This window comes from Cygnus atratus, chromosome 1, assembly GCF_013377495.2.
Source record: "Cygnus atratus isolate AKBS03 ecotype Queensland, Australia chromosome 1, CAtr_DNAZoo_HiC_assembly, whole genome shotgun sequence".
NCBI classification, from domain to species: Eukaryota; Metazoa; Chordata; class Aves; order Anseriformes; family Anatidae; genus Cygnus; species Cygnus atratus.
In genome coordinates this window covers 7822453-7843350 of record NC_066362.1, presented here as the reverse complement: position 1 = coordinate 7843350, position 20898 = coordinate 7822453, and the positions used below count along the sequence as shown (strand labels likewise).

The window sequence follows — 20898 nt, the reverse complement described above, 5'->3', positions numbered from 1 at the left end:
AGCACAAAGCTGAATACCAGGCTGGCAACAGCAGCACACCAGGCATGACGTTTATGTTGGGTGTGAAGGCTAATTTGTGTAGAGGAAGCATCTGTTCCAAAAGCCCAGCTCTGTTCCTTGTAGCACTGACGATGGGAGCTGGGCGATTTGGTCCTGTGCAGATGCAGCCTGAAGCACATCGGTGCTGGCTCGATGGAGAACCCACAGCTTCCTCCAGGCCAGCTCTCTGCCATCCCCTTGAGGTTAGTGGAGCTGCACAATGCTGAAAATGAGCCTCTGTTGCAAGTCCTGAAGAATCCTACCTGTCTTGCTCCTGCAGAGTCTTAATTAAGTGTAATCACATTGATTGCATTGGAGACGTCCTCGTTTAAAATTAAAAGAATTTAACTGTGTGCCCGTGTGTTTTTGTGCAGGGCTGATTTTAAAATTTCACAGAGCTGAAGTAGGTCTGGTCATGTCAACTCAGGCTCTCAGAGATTTTCTAAAGAGATTTTCTTATATTATTATATTATTATATTATTATATCTATTATATATTATATATATATATATATTTTTATATATTATATTTATTATATATTATTATTATTATATTATTATATTATTCTTATATTTTTTCTCAGAGATTTTCTTATATTAACCTTTTGACCTCTTAACACATCCCAATAGCATTAAAACACCCATGAAAGTTGAACACAAGAAGAGAGTGAGTTTTCTTCCACTTATCTAGTATTGTTCCTTCAGGTATGTCGGGGCTCTTGCAGGATCCAGCTGCCTCCTACTCGAAGGTCAGATCTGAACACAAACCTGCATTTTTCTCCCCGCATTTTTCCCTCCCCCCTCCTTCTTTCCTCCTAAATTACTAATACACTAAATGGGCCATAAACACCTGGACTATAAATGAGCACTCACTTCAGGGTTTGCTGGAGAATTAAGCTATTTTGTCTCCTAGCAATAGACTGACAATACAGCTATTATATACATATATACATATATACACTTATGTTTATATATATAGCCAGTCCTGAATGCAGGATTGGAGTGCAACCTTTATAAGTTTGCTGATGATGCTAAACTGGGAGGTGGTGTTGACCCCCTGGAGGGACAAGAGGCCTTGCAGAGGGATTTACATAGTTTGGAGTACTGGGCAATCAGCAATGGCAAGAAGTTCAACAAAGGTAAATGTGGGGTTCTGCACCTGGGATGGAGTAATGCTGGACACAGGGACACACACTGGGAGCCGAGAGGCTGGAGAGCAGCTCCAGCTGTGAGGATGGTGGTCACACACTGTCACAGGCTTCCTAGTGAGGTGGCTGATGCCCCGCGCCTGTCAAGGGGCATCTGGACAATGCCCCCCATGATACACTTTAACTTTTGGTTAGCCCTGAGGTGGTCAGGCAGTTGGACGAGGTGATATCTGAAGGTCCCTTCCAGCTGAACTATTCTGTCCCCATGTTGTCTGTGCCTCGATGGTCGGCAGCGTGAGGCACAACACCAGCTACCAGAGCAAGTATCGGTGAGAAGTGGGTGTCATGTCCCTAAATCTCATCAGTATTCAGAGCTGTTGCTGGCTAGGAGAGCATTTTTTAATGCCTGAATACGTAGAAGTTGAGGGAAGGTGATGCTTTACCATGAAGGTAGCTTGCAGCACTCCATGACCATCCTTGCCCTGGCTTCACGAGGAAAGACGTAGTAGATAGAAATCTTTTGCTGGATACGTGCCCTGGAAATGGAAACCTCAGCCAGCAGGTAGGAGTGGGTCAGGCCAGGACTGTCTGTGACTTGCAAAGGAAACAGGCAACTGCATGAGAGTTTGTCAGGGCAGAAGTCAGCAGGGTATGTACAACACACAGCAAAATAGAGGCTTTATGGTTGCTTCTTTCCCACTTCTTTTTCTTGACTGTTTAATGCATTTGTGAAAGGCTACATTAGTGCATCAAGCTATGTAGATATTAACTATGTGTTCGCTTGAGAGAAGTACTGACTTGATACATTCTAGGAAATGCACGCTTTGGAGGCAGGAGCTCAGCTCTTTAGGAGATTAATTCCTTAATCAAGATGATAACCATTTTGTTCAAGGCATGGGAGCTGCAGTGCTGGGTGTCCCCGACTTCCCATCCTTCATGGCTGTAATAAACGTACGTGTGATGGTTTCTGAATTTCCACAGAATATTTACAGTGTGAGGCTGTCAGCTCAGCCACAGGCAGACATTTACTGAGGCTGTGAAATGGTGGAAACAAAATGCAGGCACCTAAGATCCCTATCACATCTGCAAATGAAAAAAAAATAGACTTGTAATTAATATAAATTAGTCTGAAGAGTGCATCTTGCAGCAAGAGAAAAAAGATGGCCCTTTTCCCCCATTTATTGAAAGAAAGTTAGAAGGTGTTTCCTTAACAGCCCGTATAACATAAATATTTTGGACTCAATGTGGTTCTTCCCCCTGAAAAGAGAAAAAAAAAAAAAAAAAAGGCATCCAGCTGGAGCTGATGCTAAATAATCTCACACTAAAAATAAGATAAGACACGGAAAGGTGACAGGAAAGGTGAGTCATGGAACAGCATGTGGAGGGTTGTGTGGATTGTGTGTTACCAGAAATCTTTAAATCACGGCCGGATGTTATTCCAAAAGGTCTGCTAGGGCTGAAACAGAATTCCCCAGAAATTGCTGGGTGGAAGGTGAGGGTTTGTGTCATGCATGAGGGGAGTTACAGGCAACAGCGGACCCTTCTCTTCTAATTAAAATCTGATTTTGTGATACCTCTGCTGAAAGTAGGCATGGATGCACAACGGTACTGCTCCCAACTGGAACGTGGGGTCTCCAGGGCTAATTCATAGACTGCCATCGAGCAGAAGATGACGCTCAGAGCACCATTTGCCCCTTCCGAATGGCTTGAACAAGAAACCTGCTAAAAAGGGTTGTTTTCAGCCCGCTGCATGTTATGGTGGGTGTCTGCCTACATCCGAGTCATATGCTGAGAGAGTTTTTCTCCCTGCCTGACTCTCCAGCCACAGGGGGAAGGGGAAGGCCATAAAACCTCCACTGCAGGTGTGACAGAAAAAGGGCAAACAAGAGCCAAAGCAAACAGCAGCTGGCTCGGCAATGATGAATTTCAGGTAGTGCTCACAAACAACAGGCTGGAACCGTGGATGGTAACAGAGCGGGAGCAAAGGTCAAATCTTACTTTTTAACTACCTGGTTTGGTTCAAAATAACAAATAAAACAAATAAATAAAATAATATAAAATAAAAATATAAAATATAAAATAAAAATAAAAATATAAAAATATGTTATAAAATAAAAAATAAAATATAAAAATATTAAAACATAATAAAAATAAAAATAAAAATAAATAAATAAAAATAAAAATAAAATATATTATAAAATATAAAATAAAAATATAAAATATAAAATAATATAAAATAAAATAACAAGTAAAACAAAAGTTTGGTCCAAAAAATAAAAAATAAATAAAATACAAATCCTCAGATCCTCACCCATGCAGGAGTGGTGCCTGCAAACAAGCTGGCCGTGAAAAGGCGCCACATAGACCCAAATCACTGTTGATCATGCTAATCAAGCTCCCTGTTTTGTAGCATTCCCCAGTCTGTCTGTTCACATCCACCCACTGTCTTTTCTTTGATAAACAGATTATAAACTCTTGGGTACAAAAAGCATCTTTGTATTCTTTCTTTGTGCTCTGGGCCACACGACGGGGTTCTGGTCTTGGCTGTGATACTTTGGATCCATGCAAACAGTTGTAAATAAGAAATAATATTTCATCCCTAATCATTAACACGTGCTGAGCCCCTGCAAATAAATAGAACTTACACTGGTACCCCACCAGTGATGTCTGGGGAGGAGATTCAGCAGTTATCCAGTCTCCAGTTATCAATCATTCAGCAGTTATCCATCCTCATTGTTTATTTCTTTGTTTGCCCGTGTAGTATCCTGAACACCGACAGCCCGGAAATATTTATTTCCATCATGTGATATTTGGAGCCTGTTGTCAGCCTGCTTTCTGCACCGCGCAGCAAGCTCATTTGTGCAAAGGTGGAGGAAAAAAACCCTCAGGCTAGCCAAGAACCTTGTATTAAATGGGTTCGTTTGGGCTGGGGGATGTATCCTTGTGTCCGAACCACCTTGAAACGGGCTGCTTCCAAGGCAGAGAAATCTCTGGCTGACCAGATTATTTAATTGCTCAGAAAAAGTGGAAAATATCTCATGGGAGAAACTGAGAATCATGCCAGGAGCCAGCAGTCAGGGGGCCTGGGGCTCTCGGGAGGTAGGCAGAAGTCCAGGTCAGGATCAAGCCTGGAGCACACCTTCTCCTGCAACTGTTATTTCTGCTCTGTCTGTGCCACTGGGAACTGCTGCTTCTGAAACCCCGAGGCAAGCACAGCTGGAGCTGTAAATCCAGCTTCCCCTGCTTTGATAAGGTTTGCGTTTCCCAAATTGTGATGGACAAATGGTCAACACACAGTAACCCACATGCCATTCAGTCCGGAAAATGATATCAATCTGGCAGTGGCTGTCTAAGTAGCCGTGCTAGAAGACAAAATTAAAGAAAGAATTTCAAATTCAATGAACAAATTAATACAGATGTTTGCCAATGAGGTATTTTGGGGCTATTGCATCAATGTTAATCAAACTTCACAGCATTTTGGGACAATAGATAATGTTATTCTTGTCTCAGAAATGGAAAACTTGCCAAACTCACAATAAAGAGGTGGTAAAAAACATTAATCTATTACAGTGCTTGGACCAGAGCTTAAAATTTGCCTTTAGGTAGAACTGAACTGTGCTATAAAACCCTGTCATGAAACTAAAAGCCTGTACAGGAGCCCAAACTGGGACATGTCACACCATGAGAACAGCTGTGCTACAGGTGTTGCTCCAGAGGCAAATCTATTTTAAAAAGCTCAGAATTTTCCTTATCAGGGAAAGACTTTGAGTATAGATAATAATAATATTTTTAATTATATTTTTATGTTTACAGTTATGTTACTGAAAAGAAAACCAGAAATTTTTGTTTCAAAACTTCTTTAGTGTGTGATCAGATCCCCCCAAAAAATGTCACCCATAATGGCTTTATCACATTTTTATTTTTATTAAGAAAAGCTTCATTTTTGGAAAAGGGTGAATCAAAATTTGAGTAGTGCTTATTCTTGACCAGGATGAGTGACCCTACTCCTATACCTCACCTCTTCCCATATGGCAACAGTTGGGGATTTCTTACATCCAGCCGTGGGATGTAATGCATTCACATAAAGCTGTTCAAATTGAAAGGTAATGATTATTTGCCATGAGAAAATGGAAACCAGAGAAAGTTCTGAGGAAATCCATCTCTCATATATGCTTCTGGCTGTTACTGTCATTTTGAAATGTTTTTGCATTATTTTTTTCTCTTTGTGATAAATATGTTAATCTGGACTCACCTTTTCCTCACAGCCAGAGCACAAATCAGACCTTTTGTTGTTGTTGCTGTTAATTTACCAAGAAGTTAATTCTCTCTGTCACTTTCTTTTGAGAATAAGCAATGTGATGAAGTTCCATAGAAAATTTCTGGGAAAGCACATCATGCTTTTGTCACTTCTTCAGTGCTATTTTCACATCTCTCCCAGCTCTTCAAGCGCATAATGGAGCTATTACGCACCGCACCGCGAGGATAAAGAACAGCTGCACAGAAAAGACTGAATTTAGCTGGCAGGCTCCCTGAAGGTCACAGAGCTGAGGACTTGGCACAGTTTCACACAGTACTCGGGCACACACCTTATCCTGCTGAACGTAGACAGGAGTCACATCCAAACTCCCTGATCTGGATGCTAGCAAGTCTGGGTGAAGGCTGGATGTAGATAAAGTCCCCACAAGCGGCCTTTTCTGCCTCTCAGCCTTGACCTCAGCTACGAGCAGCTTCCAATTTAGGAAATATTCAGAGCTGAGTGGGGAGCACTTTGGAAATATGCACCTGAAACTTAATTTTTAATGTTGGAGTCTGACTTCCTTGCTGCATGTAAACAGTGTCCTAAAGCTAAGGCAATTCCATCAGCCTGAAAAAGCAGGATAGAACAGGCTGGATCCTCCTTAACGTCAATTAGAAGGGCTTCTACGGCTGAATCATCATTACAAAGGGAAAGGCAGGGGAAAAAGGCAAGACCTGGTGTGCATCAGACCTGGAAATCAGACTGGCCTGGCTCACAGATGCTGCTACAGCAGGCTGCAGGCAGCTCTGGGATTAAAGGCACAGCATAAAAAGGCAAAAAACGTAGAAAAACCCAAAATAACAAATTAAGCCACCAATTTCAGCCACTTCTCTGCATATATATCAGAAATATTTATTTGTTCTTTTATTGAAAAAAAAGAGTCCTTACTGTACATGGCAATGTACTTCTCTTGGCTTTGTTTCCATATTTTCCATTTACTCCTCACAGCTACATGTGATGTCTAATGCACACTACAGCGATACATGAATTATTGAAAGCTGTCAATTCAAGAGGGCTGAGATGCTTTAAAATACCTGAAAAGGCTGATGTGACATCTGAAATCTTTTCAGCCACGCATTCGGTTTGGGTATTTTTCTAGGTGTTTTCATATGTGTAACCAGAACTGACTTTTTTTTTCGTAAAGAATTAGGAGTTGCTAGGCTTCCTGATCACAGGGCTGTTTGCCATAGCTGTCCGAGACATAATGAATGATATTCCTCAGTGATTTGCAAAGAAAAGTCTGGAAAGGATTTGACGTAATTGTGGAAGGACCTGAAATTCAGCCTCTTAAAATGCTACAAAATGCTCCCTGGATTTCAGTGGGTCTGAAGAGAGTCCTAAATACTCAAATATTACCTTAAAAAAAAAAAGTATGGCACTGACTCCCAAAGCGTATGTTCCTGACATAAATTCACAGAACCTGTCATGCTTGAAGTTAAGAATACGCTTACGTATTTACATGCTGTGAATCCTGAGAGTTGATATTTTCAATTTCCCAGCAGGACTGTGCCGAAAAAAGTGAAGCCCCTGCAGACGTTGAGTGCACGTGCTTCCTTCATATGGATGGTCACATTGGGGTAGAGGTAAGAACATGAAAGAAGCGGATCTCAAGACTGCAATCTTAACATTGACTACTTTCAGCTTTCTTTCCAAACTATCTGATTGATGACAGAAGTTTTTAATTGGCTTACTCGTCATTTGAGGGGAAAAAATGCTATTTTTTATTCCTTTTTCTTCTTGTCACTCCTGCTGCAGAGATGCCTTTCTTTCTCGAGCATAGGTTTTTCTGATCCCTTCTAACATGCCTCACCAGCTGCAGAGAGAAAAAATAATTTCTTACTCGGATAACTCAAAATCACCTGTTAGAGGCAGGCCAGATGTCCTTTCACTGCTCATTAGACTGATGGCTAAAACTGCTTTTTTAATGATGTAATGACTCATTGTCTGCTGGTAGCTTTGCCTTGGTATCAGTGTTTGAAAAGGCTGTTTCCAAATTTCAGAAACATTTTGGATTTAATGAAAGGAGATGGAAATACAGGGGCTGCTAGCTGAAATATCCCCTCCAAATCCCTTGTTATCACTGAATCACCTCTGCCATCACCTGCACCTCCTTACCCTGCACCCTTCTCCTTCTAGATGATGAGTTGCACTGAAAGGTGCCCTGCCAGCAGCCACAGGCTTGCCTTTGGGCAGCTCGCTTAGGCTTGCAAGCCATACTCCATCCATAGGAGATATTCTTCCCTTTGACCCACAACATCTTTCTTCAGAGTGCAGACTTAATTTGAGAACAAATTCATCTCAAAAACAAGTGAGCAAATGAGAAGAGAAATTATATCAGGAACCAGGATGCAGGTTGCAGTACAGCACTCGCTGCTACAATAAAGGAAAGCGACCATATGTTTGTGAGAGTAGTATTTTTTGCTTTATTTTAATTCTGGTTTGCTTGAGATGGTTGGAACACTTTTACAATAGAGTTAAGGGATTGAATACGATATCTGAAGTGTAAATCCTGCTCAGTTCACTATTAAGAGTGGTTTTATTGGCCAACTCCATCAGTTTTGACTGAAAATCTGTTAAAATCTCTGGACAGATTCTGAGGAGGGTCTGCCAGCTGGGAGAAATCCACCTCTAGAGCAATGTACATAGGGAGGGTATGACCCACCTGGCAGGAAAAAAAATAAAGACGTAATGAAAAGATCTTTCAGATGCATTCAAATCCGTAGCAGGCTCACTCCTTCCTGCTCATAAATTTGGAAGATAATGTGTCTCAGTCCTCGAGAGAGAAACTGCCACTATCAAAATTATTGTAACGAAGAAACTCGTAGTACCACAAACCAGTTTCATACCTGAGGCAAAGTCTTCTGCTTGGACACGATCCGATTCCCACCGCAGACAGCACGCTGACATTTGCTAACGGATTAGCACGTCATCCCACACCGCATCAAATTCACCGCAGGGCGAACCTCTGGCCCCACACTTCTGGCTGCTATTTGGTGGCAACAGGACTCGCATAAACGCTGCAGATGTGTCAGCCCGAGGTGAGACGTTGTGTTCGGAAACGTCTGGCAGAGGGGACAGCTGCCCTGTAACTCAGGCTTGGAGGTGGGAGAGAGAACCTCAGCCAAGGGAAAAACCTGGAGGATAAAGTGTAAGATTTGTTAGCTTGGGCCCTTTATGAGGAGGTTGTGAGCTAAGTCCTGCAGCCCTTCCTTGGGGATCTCTTTGTCCCACTCGCCCCATGCCCTAAACGCTGGGAAGGCATTTTAGCTTCTGCACAGCACCTGCTCGAGAGCTGGCTGGTGACTTTCATCACGACCACGTGAGGTCCCAAGTTGCTAAATCCATAAATCATCGAGCTAAAACAGCAAAGCAAACCCTATAGGACCAGAGTGCTCCATGGGGAAGCAGCTGTGTACCCCTCTGCAGGTACAGATGGGGCTGGGAACCAGAGGACAACCTGTGATGAGGACAATCCTCAGGCCGTGTCACCTAGCTGACAGAGATAAAAGCAAGGAACGTGGTTGGCATGCCCACCATGCCTTCAGTGAGCAGATCCATACAGCTGTTTTCCCCTCACAGGGCTAAAGCAGCCCAGAGGTTGCTACCAGCAACCAAGCTGGATAAACCAGAGCCCCAGGAGTGAGGAGTTCCTCCGGTAGCTTCAAGTCATTTGCACAGCCCTTTACCTGAGCTGAGGGATCACCGCAGGAGCACAACCAAAGGGCAGGACCGAGATGTATTAAAAAGCTGAAAGGTTTTTTATTGCTGAGAGCTTTATTCACGGTCCAGTTTCTCATTTGATAAATCCATAGCTGTCAGCTACAGACTCTTCAGGGCAGGTTCGTTGCATGAAAGCACAACGTGCCATAACCCAAAGTCTGATCTCGGCAGTATAAAAGTGAAGAATCAATTTCCCACTCCCTCGTTTGAAAGACAGCTGTCTGTAAATGCTAACCTTAAACTCATTTTTGTGAGATACACACCTCATCCTTTTCCTCCAATTTGTAGGAAAAATAAATGAATAAATAGATAAACAAACAAACACACAAAGCATCCAAAATGCAAAAAATTGGAAAACTGGTCATATGATAAGAGTGGGATGAACAGCGTGTGATGATGGTATAGGCAGTTATTGCTCTATCAGAGGAAAACCCGAGCAACTCAGACCTGAGGTTTTCAGAAAAGAGTGTGCAGACAGATGGATGGATAACCCACAACAAGATGGGACAATTTTCCCACTTATCCACTATCCCAGGACTCACATCTCTAGTTGGTCTAAATTTGCACAGCTCGGCTGACTTCACTGGAGCATAGTGGGTTGGCATCAACCTAGGAAGGTAAAGGTTGTTGGGAACATGGCAAGTCCATCTGTAGCTTGAAGAACTCGATTTATCCTCCTGAGTTTCACAAAAACTGCCAAAGTTCACTAGTTCTCTCTATCAGATGTACCAATGGCAGTTTCACCAGGAGAAGAAGTTCAGGAATCGTCCCCCCAGCACGCGGCTTTAAATTAACCTGATTATTTCATCCCAGCTCTTTGACAAATGAGTCTGATTTACTTAGCTCGTTTGAAACAAGTTCATTTTAATGAAGTTATTTATATAGCTACTTGATGCCATTAGCCAGATTACATGCTGTCCAAAGGGCGTGATGCACGATCTCATTTCCAACTTAAACCCCTTCTATTTCTTTCATCCTCTAACTTAAGTAGCAAGAGTTCAGAACGTATGTTCCTCCGTTTTCTCTCTCGACAGCCAAAAGTCATTTGACAGCTGCCAGGTAGTATTATCGGCTCATTTAGTCACTTCTTCTCTAGCCTAGGAAATCAGATTAGAATGTGAAATATATTTCTTCTAAATCCCATGGAAATGCAGACCTGCTCAAGATCCAGAAACATCATTCTGACACCTTAGGAAATGGATAGTGTTATCCTGGCCACTGCCCTGTAAATTGCCAAATTTGATTTATTGCTTTGATTGCTTCTGAAGATTATTCTTACCATTTTTTTTTTTCACATCTCTGGTAGGAAAAGACAGCTTGATTATGGCTCAGGTTTCAAGCCTGACCCTGCAATGAATTTTCCAGGAGATGAACTTCTTGCACCCATGTACAACGTCCCTAATATCAGTGCATCAACTATGGGCACAGACACCTGTCCTACATCACTCGGCATGTCTGAGCCTTGCTCTGAACACGTCGGAGAGCAACATGTGCACATCAAATCACCACTGAAACTGGGCACTAGCACTGGGGACAGCCTTGTACCGAGACTCTTCAATTGTTTGTGACTTCAGTTGGTGTTGCAGTCAGTAAGAGAAATGTATTTGAAGAACTCGGAGTCACGCGGGGTTGGACTGATGTTTTTGGTGTTTACAAAGTGTTTGAAAATTTTTACCTGAGGCCCAGGTATACTTATACTTCAGAAGCCTTGGTCCTTCTGATGTAAATGCAGACATTTCTTGAAATGTCTGAGGAGGGAGAAAAGCGCCTCTGGAGATTCTGGAGGAGTTCTGGAGAAGTTAGCTTCTGTCTCTTCTCGACTGTAAAGCATCCAGAGGGAGTGTTAGGTGCCTACACCCCAAGAGGACCCATCCACCTGGCCATCACCTCAGAATACATCCCAAATGGACTGGTTTCTTATTAAAAGGAAAGAACATGGTGCTCGTTTCTTTTTGTATGAGAGCTCTTGGCATAATCCCTCTCCTGGGAGTTGGCAGGCCTATGTCCAGGCTCCTTCTCAGCACTGGGAATGAGTCCACGGGTATGTTCTTCTCAGTGGCAAAAACATCTAAAGAGGTTCCTGAGGTAATCCCCCCGCAACCAGTTCTGTTCCCACGTCCTGCAGCCTCTCCTGTGGCTTTGTAGCAACTTTGTGGGTTTGTGCCAAAAACCGGGTCATCGAAAAGATTCAGGACAAGGCAGAAGGCCAACAAAAAATACCCATTCTGGATGTTTTTCTTAACCCCAATCAGTTCCGTCATGTTGCGTTCTGACATGGAACCAGATGACAAGCCCAGGGTAGGAAGCCCAATGATTAGCTGGGCAGGATAAAACAGAGGTCTCACACCCAGCACCCTGGGGTGTGTAGGGCTTTTACATTGAGCCCTTATCAAATAAACCTGAAACTAGTGACAGAAGCCCTTGTTTGCCTCCAAGTGCACTGGCTGTTAGAATAGCATCTTTCTTTCTTTTTCTTGCCATTTCTAGTCTTCAGCTCCAGCGTTTTCAGCCACTCTCCAATAATATGGGTGCAAGGATTCTGGGGACCTCTCAAGCAAAGCAAGGAGACATGGAAAAAGTTTAAGAACCTTCCTGAGTATGGTTCTGGAGAGCAGGTGAGTTCTAGCACTGATTTTTCAGCAATTTTTAAGACCTTTAAATTTAGAGATTAAAGAGACTGTTCCCACCCTTTATGAATTCCCCCTAATATATTTTTTTTCAGTAGAAAAAGTTTAGGGCATTATTATAATTATTGTTGTTTTTTTCCCAGAAAGAAACCACTGAGAGAAACCTTTAATCACATTGTACTTTGCAAGACAATGCACCACAGTATCAAGAAATGGGATCAAAGGAAACAAAAACTGGGACAGAAGTGACCCTGAGAGGTTGCTTAGGTTGTGTATCTGGTATGTCCACCAACAGAAACTCCAAACTACTGTTAAAGGGAGGCTGCAAGATCAGTTTGGGCCCAAAATGCTGAGTTTTTAAACACAAGAAAATCCTGCATCAGGGGGAATAATGCCATGAATAATTTTCCTACCAATAGAAAGATTTGGGTTTGAAGTTGAGTTCTGCCTGCCAGCTCTGTGATAATCCAAAATGACAAAAATAAAACTGGCTGGCCTGCTTCTATACTCGAAGTTGGAAGCAGAACAACAAATAGCCAAAGAAATTCATTTGGTAGTGAGTAAAATAAATTTAGGAACAAAGCAGAATGTAAATACAAAGTAGATGCCGCTTGCTTTTGTTCCCTCTATGAGCTGAAAAACTGGTCTGCAGGTCCAGGACATATCACAGCACCATCTGCCAGCAGAGAGTAGAATTACATGATAAATTGTACATTTTGGCTAGAAAAAGCAACTTGTCCCCTTCAAATGCATGGGAGCTTTGTCATTGCTTTCATGGTAAACAACTTTTGGCAAATACTGCCAAAATGCTGAACCTACATGGAAGCTAAATCAGCTTTCAGCTCCAAAACAGGACACGATTCTCCACTGTGCAATACGTCCTCCCCACAGCTCCTCAGAGTGTTCAGGATTGTGATCATACAGCTCCGGCTACAGGAATTTTTTAGGTGGCATTGGCCAAGGAACCAGCTCTCGTCCCCATATTGTCCCCACACAGCTGCAGTTCTGCTCCCCCGTAGCCCTCACACCCAGTCTCTGTAAGACACCATGCAGAAAGGGCCTGTCAAATTTTGTCTGTCTCTCCTACGGCAAAACCTAAATTTTGCCACCTTCTCCTCATGCCAAGTCCTGCCTCCCCCTGCAATCAGCGCCTCTGATTTCGGTGGCACACAGTAAGTCGCTTCCCAACTGGGATCCATCTGCTCCTCCCATCTGCTCTATCCTTTTCTCTCCCTCCTCTTCCACCAGCGATTCTGGGAAGCCTCATTCCTTCTCCTCTTCTGCTGTCCATGTGTCCATGCTACAGAAACAGGCTCCTCCTCGCTGTTCTCACAGGTACCCCCTCCAGCCACCAAACCCTTTATGGGATTGCGCAGTTCCCTTCCTGCTGTACTCACTAGCAGGCAGGATGCACGATTCCGATGTCTCTGGCAGCCCAGACCCACGTAGACCTTGATGGCAGCTTGCCCTCTTCTCACTTTCTCTGGGGCTCAGTTCCTTTTTCGTCTTCACACTCAGCTGTATCAATATTCACACAAACGTTGCTAGGCTTGTTAGGTTAAGAGTGGTTACCACTGCTATGGCCTGTGACCTAACTGTGACCCTAATTTAGGTGCCTCAGTAAGGGGTTCAGAAAAAAAAAAGAAAGGAAACTGCCCTCCTTCCCAGCTCCACGGACTGTGTATGGAGGCTCCTGAATACTTTCGCATTCTCTAGTATTTTCCAGGACTATGACAGAGGGTAAATGACACAGCAGGTGTTCAAAATACATCACAAGAGACCTTCAAGGGAGATCAGTCCAGTCCAGTGAGGAAACGTTTGAGATTGCCACCACAGACAAGGCCTGAAGTCTCCAGATGACTCACATCTTTCTATGGGATCCTTCCTAGGCCAGGCACCAAGGTAATTATTTTTCTTAGGAGACATTCTCTCTGTGTGGGGAAGCCACGCAGGTTCACATCGTGCTCTGTTATTCTTTCTCTGGCATCTCTCTCTTTCATGGCATCTCTTCAGAGCCTGAGCAATCCCCTATAGCCAGCACCTACCAAACTGTAAGTGCACAAATGAGCAAATGTTTTAGAAATACTAGACTGTTTATCTGTATAAATATATTTTTCTATAAATAAGCAATGAATATATTCGCTATTCCCACGTGTAATTATATATATATATACATACAGACAGAAGTCTATGTAAATAAGAATAATCTCATAAGCAAACAGGAGGCAGACTGCAGGATGGTGCAGTGAGGAGAGCTGTCTTTCCCTCTGGGCTTGTTCCCTCCAGCTTGTGCCAACTGCTACCTCCACTCATAAATTCCCTGACCTAGAGGGTTACATCTCCATGTCTCTGGCAGCAAGATGCAGTTCCTCAGGGAAGGACAGGAAAAAAACACATATAAAGGCTTGGACAGGGGGTAATTCACAGGAGATAGTCTTGCTCTAACCACTGCATGGCAGCCCTGATGCCCGTCAGTGCCACTGGGAACAGGGTTACAGCGGTGGATGTTTGGTGGGTTAAATTAGTGGTTCAGCTCTACAAGCCCAAAGTGACAGAGGGAATGTCTTGTACTAAGCAGACATGGCAAACGCAGAACACATCCAGCCAAATGAGGCTCCTCTGAAGCTGTGGATTGCAACAAGCTGGGGTAAAAGGTATGATTTGTGTCAGCATCTTTCCACAAAACCATGGCCAAGAACGGTAATCACGTCCAGGGTCTGAAATGGGCGCAGTACAACAGACTGTGTTAAACAGGACACATATCATGTACCAATGCAGAGCACGAGGACCATCGCCCTCTGAGTAATGAAGCTCCTTCTGCTGCCAGCACACCGGTGTGCTGCTGAACAACTCCACGGTGAGATCCAGTCCACTGAAATTAATAGTTCATCCTTCATTTAATCATTTAATGTCCAATGTGAACTTCCAGAAGTCAAAACCCTTGGATCCCCATCTTTTTTCTGCAGGACAGGGAGTGAAAAGCCCCCCTGCTTCAGAAGTGGGAGGCACAACTGGCAGGGTTTGGGCAGCCAGGGTCTGGAGGTGCCCAATGTGGGAGGAGGCCATGGCTTGCCCAGTCACATCTGCTCCAGCTGGCTCTGACACCACCATAAATGAACCATTGTGTGCCAAAACACCAGCCAGTCCGGGGAGTGCGTGGAGCCCCTGCCCAGGTAGATTTAATAAAAGAGCAACATCAGGAAAAGGAGAAGATGCAGGTAAAGGAACAGGTGAAGGGAAAGATGTGGCTGAGGCCATGATGTTGAAAGGAGATGCTCCATGCCGAAGTGGGACACTCCTGAGGGACTGCAGTCATGGGCAACCCACACCGGGGCAGGGACACCCTTCAGGGACTTCAGCACGTCTGTGACCCACACTGGAACAGAGGAGAATCATTAAGAAGGCAAGAGCAGCAGAAATAAACTATTGCACACCTGACTGGAGCCTCCTGCATTGTCACCTTAACAAAGGAACTGGGACAACCTGACTGTAACCCACAGGGGACCTAAGAGAAGTTGAGCCTGCAGAAGAAGGAGGAATTGTGTTTATCTAGAGTGTTTGTTTGATTGTTTATGTTCTTTTTTGATCTCCAGATCAGGGATCAGAAGTTGGTCATAACTGGCAATAAATTAAGTTATTAAGCTATTAAATTAATAAATTAAATTAAGAGACTGTTTTTCCCCCAACTTTTAAATTCTCTGAAGCTCCAGGGGAATGCCCTATACCTGACCACTGCAGCAGAGGTCTTACCTACTGGGATGTGAATGCTCTCAAAACCAAAGAGAAGGAGCAGCATGTCTATCTGAAAGTGGATCTCAGTGAAGCTGAGAACAGGAGGTGGCCATACTTCTCAGAACAAAAACACTTTAAATATCCCTGGGAAACTGAAGGGAGGAGATTAAAGAATTTCCCAGACGGGGTGCCTAAAGGGTTAGCTTAATCTCAGGTATAAGCAGACTGGATTGCCCATTCTCATAGGTCAGACTTCAATGTTTAAATCAATTTACATAGGATTTAGGCATGCTGGTCCCAGGCAGGTAACATGAGAAAGACAGAAATAAAGTGCTGTACAAAATATCTCCACCACCACTGCTGATTGCTCTGACTTGGCATCAGGGAGATCCCTGTATCAGCTCACCTCTGCTACTCACCCGTAACTGCTCCAGCAGCCTTTGATCCCGTTGATCCCTTAGCTTGCACATCACCTGGGATGCCTGTCTCCCTAAACCATAAGGCAGAAGATATTAAGCAAAGTATTCATGCCCTAGCCATCATAATAATAATAACATAGCATGGCCACAGTCTCCCATTTCCCCTAATGCCTTTCGCGTAGTGAGGAACGAGAGTACCGTACCTGCGGGGCAATGTTAATTTAGCTTTATCTTCATCACAGCAAAGGGAGGAAAGTTCCATCTGTGGGATGCAACTGGTGGGTCCAGAGCACGCTGCAGTGGAGACACCTGGTGGCTAGGGAAAATAGGCCCGAAGGAAGAAACAGCATGAATGAGTAAAAGAAAAAAAAAAAAAAGGAAAGGAAAAAAAAAAGGAGAAAAAAAACGCTAATTAAAAGAGGAATTGTTAGGTCCATAGTAACCTCTGTGTTTGATTCTTTCATCAGCTTAAGTACGTATATGTGCATATATTTTTTTCCTTAACAAAAGACAAATCAGGATCTATGAATCTCACTCGCTCCGCAGAACAAGTCTGTTACAGAGACTTCATCCTGTTCATGAAACGCCAGAGAACTGCAGTCATTGCTTTTTCCACATATGTCTGGATTGAACTCGATATAAAGTAAATGTGTGGGTGTATTGTTCTCAGTCTACAAAGTGCTGCTGTGTAACCTAACAGCATCGGTTCATCATCACCACATCTCACTGTGATGCATCCCAGAACAGCACTGCATAAAAGCAGGTATAGATTTTGCATTTATAATACTGTCTTCTACAAGGTATATCCAGATAAATAGGATAAAAGAGAATAAGGATAAAGACTTTATATTTTATACAGGGGATAACATATGAGAAAAATAAGCCTGGTATGGAAAAAGTTGTCTGTGTCTTCTGCGTACCACATGAGGTCTTTCTAGAACTTTTCACGTGATGGAGACTGAGATATAAGAAATGTCAACATCACTGCTTTCTGTATAATCTGAACTCCGCCTCTTGATTATTAAAATGATTATCCATCATTTTCCATTATCCATCAATTTGCTGATATGTTGCTATTTTTTAAAGCAAGAAAGAAAAGAAAAAGAAATGGGGAAAAAGAGAGAGAAAAAAAAAAAGCAAAGGCAAGTGTAGCATCCCTGCTTCATTTCCTGCAGAAATCAGGTGTGAAATAAAAAAAAATCAAGGATCTGCAGGAAATCACAAGCTGGTGAATCAAACAGCTCTATGCAACCCTAGAAAAGCAGATTCCACCTCTGCTTTTGCTGAGGAGTACCTAGGGACACTGGGCATTTAAAATAATTTTTCCCTGGAAGTCAACACCTGTATGTGGAATTTTAGATCCCCAAGATTCGATGTACAGGAGGACAAAGTATATAGACACCAAAGTTAATTTTAAGTGTGCTTTGAACAAAACAGATGCTAAAAAGTTCCTGTTTTCAGCTCCTTATTCCACCTACCTTCTCCTTGTTCCAACCATGCATTTCTTCTTCATCTTTCACCACCATAATACCATAGAATCATAGAATCATTAAAGTTGGAAAAGACCTCCAAGATCATCTGGTTCAAGCATCCCCCTACCACCAGTATCACCCACTAAACCATATCCCTAAAATTATGTGCAGTGTCTCTTCTCCTCCCTAACCTATCTCATGTTCCTATTAAAATTGAGTCTTCACCCCTCTGTTTTCATGTACAAAGTACAAACCTATGTTTTACAGATACAAATTCCCAGCTTTTCTTCATGGCTATGTTTTAATGTAGAATAAGAGACAGTGAAACCAAGCTTCGTTGTGTTCCCTTCTACAGAAGAGTAATGCAGGAAAGACCTTGTTTACCCAGCATCATGAAGCTGTAGCATGTTCAGAGCAAACAGAGTGATCTGAAACTTTATGGAGAAGATGTAGTTGCTGAACCATGGACATCTAGTCCCTTTTGAGACATCCTAGACTAGATGGGGTCTCTCTCCTGCCTGGCTTCCCTCCCGTTGCTGGTTCAGAAGAACACAGGTCCCTGGGTCATGTGCACGGGTTCCCTGCAGGCATCTTCATAGCTTTGGGATTTTAAGGTATTAAAGGGCACCAAATATTTAGGGAAACTGAATCCTGCCTACATCCTTCCTGACAGCATGTCAGCTATGATTTTCAAAGGCTCCCACCTTGGCTAAATCTGGGTGGGATTTCCCAGTGATGCCTCCTCATCATTTTGGTCCCCGCAGCATTGCACTGACAAGTTTTCTCACCACAGGTGAAACCATGCCTCTTCTTGAGCAACCAAAATCACTCGCCCATTTTCACTGAAATATTCCTACAATATTTATTCTGTCATTGAAAACTATTGCTGGAACTCCTGTAAAAGTATTCCAGCAAATTAAAACAGGTTTTATAATTTAAAAAAAAAAAAAAGACGAAACACTTTGGGATCACTACAGCCCATAGGTGTGCAGAACAGCTGTTTGTCAATGACATGGGCACTTTTTAAAGCTTCTGAGAAGGTTTGGGGGAGGACACCATTGAAGGTCTACTGTATAAGACAAAGCAACCAAAAAGTAATTTTGTGGTACAAATACAATGAGCTGATTTCATGGAAAAATGAAGCTGGGGGACACCTTTCACACCTTTAATGCCGGGATACATCCATCGCACTTTGGTTTACAGGTTGGTCTCTGAGGAAAGCCAGAAGGTGCCCTTTTGCCCAGGGCCAGGCCACCTGCATGCACCTGGCCCATGAGGTGGCAAGTACCACAAGCCACACACTGCCAGATGCCTGTTTATTTCCAGTTTTAAGGCTTGTGTGGGGGTTGTGTGTGGTTTTTTAGTGTTTGTTGCTGTTGTTGTTGTTGTTTTTGTGTTTGGTTGGTTTGTTTGGTTTTATAATATGCAATTTTTCAGATAATTAGGCAGGAGGTAAATGAAAGATAGAGCCACAAAGGGAATTGGAATGGAAAGAGGGCCTTCTGACAGGGAGGGAGGGCAGAAGGCTTCCTCCTGTCAGCACGTGGGGCCAACCTGGGCAGTCCCTCCTGCGCCACCCCATGAATTTGTTTTGGGCCCCTCACTACCAGAAGGACATCGAGGCCCTGGAATGTGTCCAGAGAAGGGCTACTAAGCTGGTGAAGGGCCTGGAGCACAAGTCCTGTGAGGAGCGGCTGAGGGAACTGGGGGTGTTTACTCTGGAGGAGGCTCAGGGGAGACCTTATTGCTCTCTGCAGCTACCTGAAAGGAAGGTGTGGGGAGCTGGGGGTCGGCCTCTTCTCACAGGTAACTAGTGATAGGACTAGAGGGAATGGCCTCAAGTTGTGCCAGGTGAGGTTCAGGCTGGAAATGAGGAGACATTTCTTCTCAGAAAGAGCAGTCAGGCATGGGGACGGGTTGCCCAGGGAGGTGGTGGAGACACCGTCCCTGGGGGTGTTCAAGGAAAGGTTGGACGTGGTGCTTAGGGACATGGTTTAGTGGGTGACACTGGTTGGACCAGGTGATCTTGGAGGGCTTTTCTAACCTTAATGATTCTGTGATTCTGTGACAGGAGCCGGGCCCGAGGCCAGGAACGGCTCCGTGCGCTTTTTGGCGCTGCCACCTCGGCCGGCCCCGCACCGTGCGCTTTGTGGCGCCTCGCTCTGACGGAAGCGGCGGCAGGTCGGGCGGCGGGCCCTTCCGGCGGGCTGGCTGCGCCTCGCCCCACCGCTGCCTCCTCCTCCTCCGCCTCCTCCTTCTCCTCCTCCCTCGCCGCCGCTCGGCGCCTCCATCCTGGTACTTCGGAGCCTCCATCCTGGTTTCTCAAGTGCCCGGACCCAAAACAGGAAGTAAGGGCGCGGGGGCCTGCGGGCTGACAGGGCCGGCAGCGGCCGGGCGGGGCCGGGCCGGGCTGAGCCGAGCCGAACCGAGCCGAGCTGAGGGGACCGGGAGGTGGGAGGCGGTCATGGCCGCTCCCTTTCTCAGCAGCAGCCGGGCTGGGCTGCGTTAGGGCCGGGCCGGGCTGGCGGCGGGCTCAGCCGGCGCCGCCGCCGCTCGCTGTGAGGGCGGCAAAATGGCGGCGGCGCCCCGCGACCAAATGGCGGCGCTGGCGGCCGGGGGGCAGCGGGGCGCTGAGGTGCGGAGCTGCCGCCCGGGGGTCGCTGCTTCCCCGACGATTTTTCTCCCCTTTTCCAGTTCCCGGACCCCTTGTTTTCCTTGTTCTCTCTTCCCTTCTCTGGAAGGAATTTGGGGGGTGGGGAGGTGCGAGACTGGGGAGAAGATGTAAAAACTACCCAAAGACGGCTCGCTTGGAGAGGGCGACCCGCATTTTTGTGTGGTGTTGATTTTTTTTGTTCTTATTATTTTCGTTTTAAACTCCTTTCTCTCCTTCCTTTGAGATCTGTAATAAAAGGCCACCTGCGTGAATGCGTTTAGATCCCTTGATTTCCCCACTCTAGGACTGTGGTATCCAAAAGTTTTGGCTTCCATCTGTTTTGTTTCATTATTATTATTTATTTAGTCATGGTTGTGATTTGAGGTTCCTTGAGGCTTTATTTTTCAGTGAGTTCTGCATTGTGTAACTCACAAGATGAGGGGTTTCATCTAAGAGCAGTACTAGGCTTCACTACATTACAGTTAAACTCTGTTTTACCACAGTGAAGGAGCTGGCTTGGGAGAAGCTTGTGCTCGCTCTTCTTTTTTTTCCCCTTTTTGAGGTTTCTTTATTCTTGGTTGTGCACTTGGGCATTGTGAAGCGTATCCTACTTCTATCTACTCCTTGGCTCACAGATTGTGTTTGTACGTCCCCATTCACAAAGAACTACCATTGTTCAGACCCACCTGGCCATTGTAAAATGTGTTGGAAGTAATCTAGAAAATCCCTTCCGTTTGCCAGCACTGCTCTGGCAGTAGATGGAAGTTGGTTTCTTGACAGCATGGTTAAAAT

The 20898-nt window shown here is 44.4% G+C and overlaps 1 protein-coding gene across 4 annotated transcripts in view; it reads left to right on the top strand.

The window, feature by feature from the left end:
• Nucleotides 1-19619: 19619 nt before the first annotated feature.
• The window catches only part of DMTF1 (cyclin D binding myb like transcription factor 1), a 29586-nt gene continuing 28307 nt past the window's right edge, over nt 19620-20898 (top strand). The window contains exon 1 of one of the 4 annotated variants that reach the window (XM_035549441.1): nt 19620-19801. The gene's annotated coding sequence lies outside the window, so the exon portion shown is untranslated. Of the gene's footprint in view, nt 19905-20898 lie in introns of all 4 variants that reach the window. The other 3 variants (XM_050715747.1, XM_035549443.2, XM_050715751.1) reach the window with 3 other exon arrangements.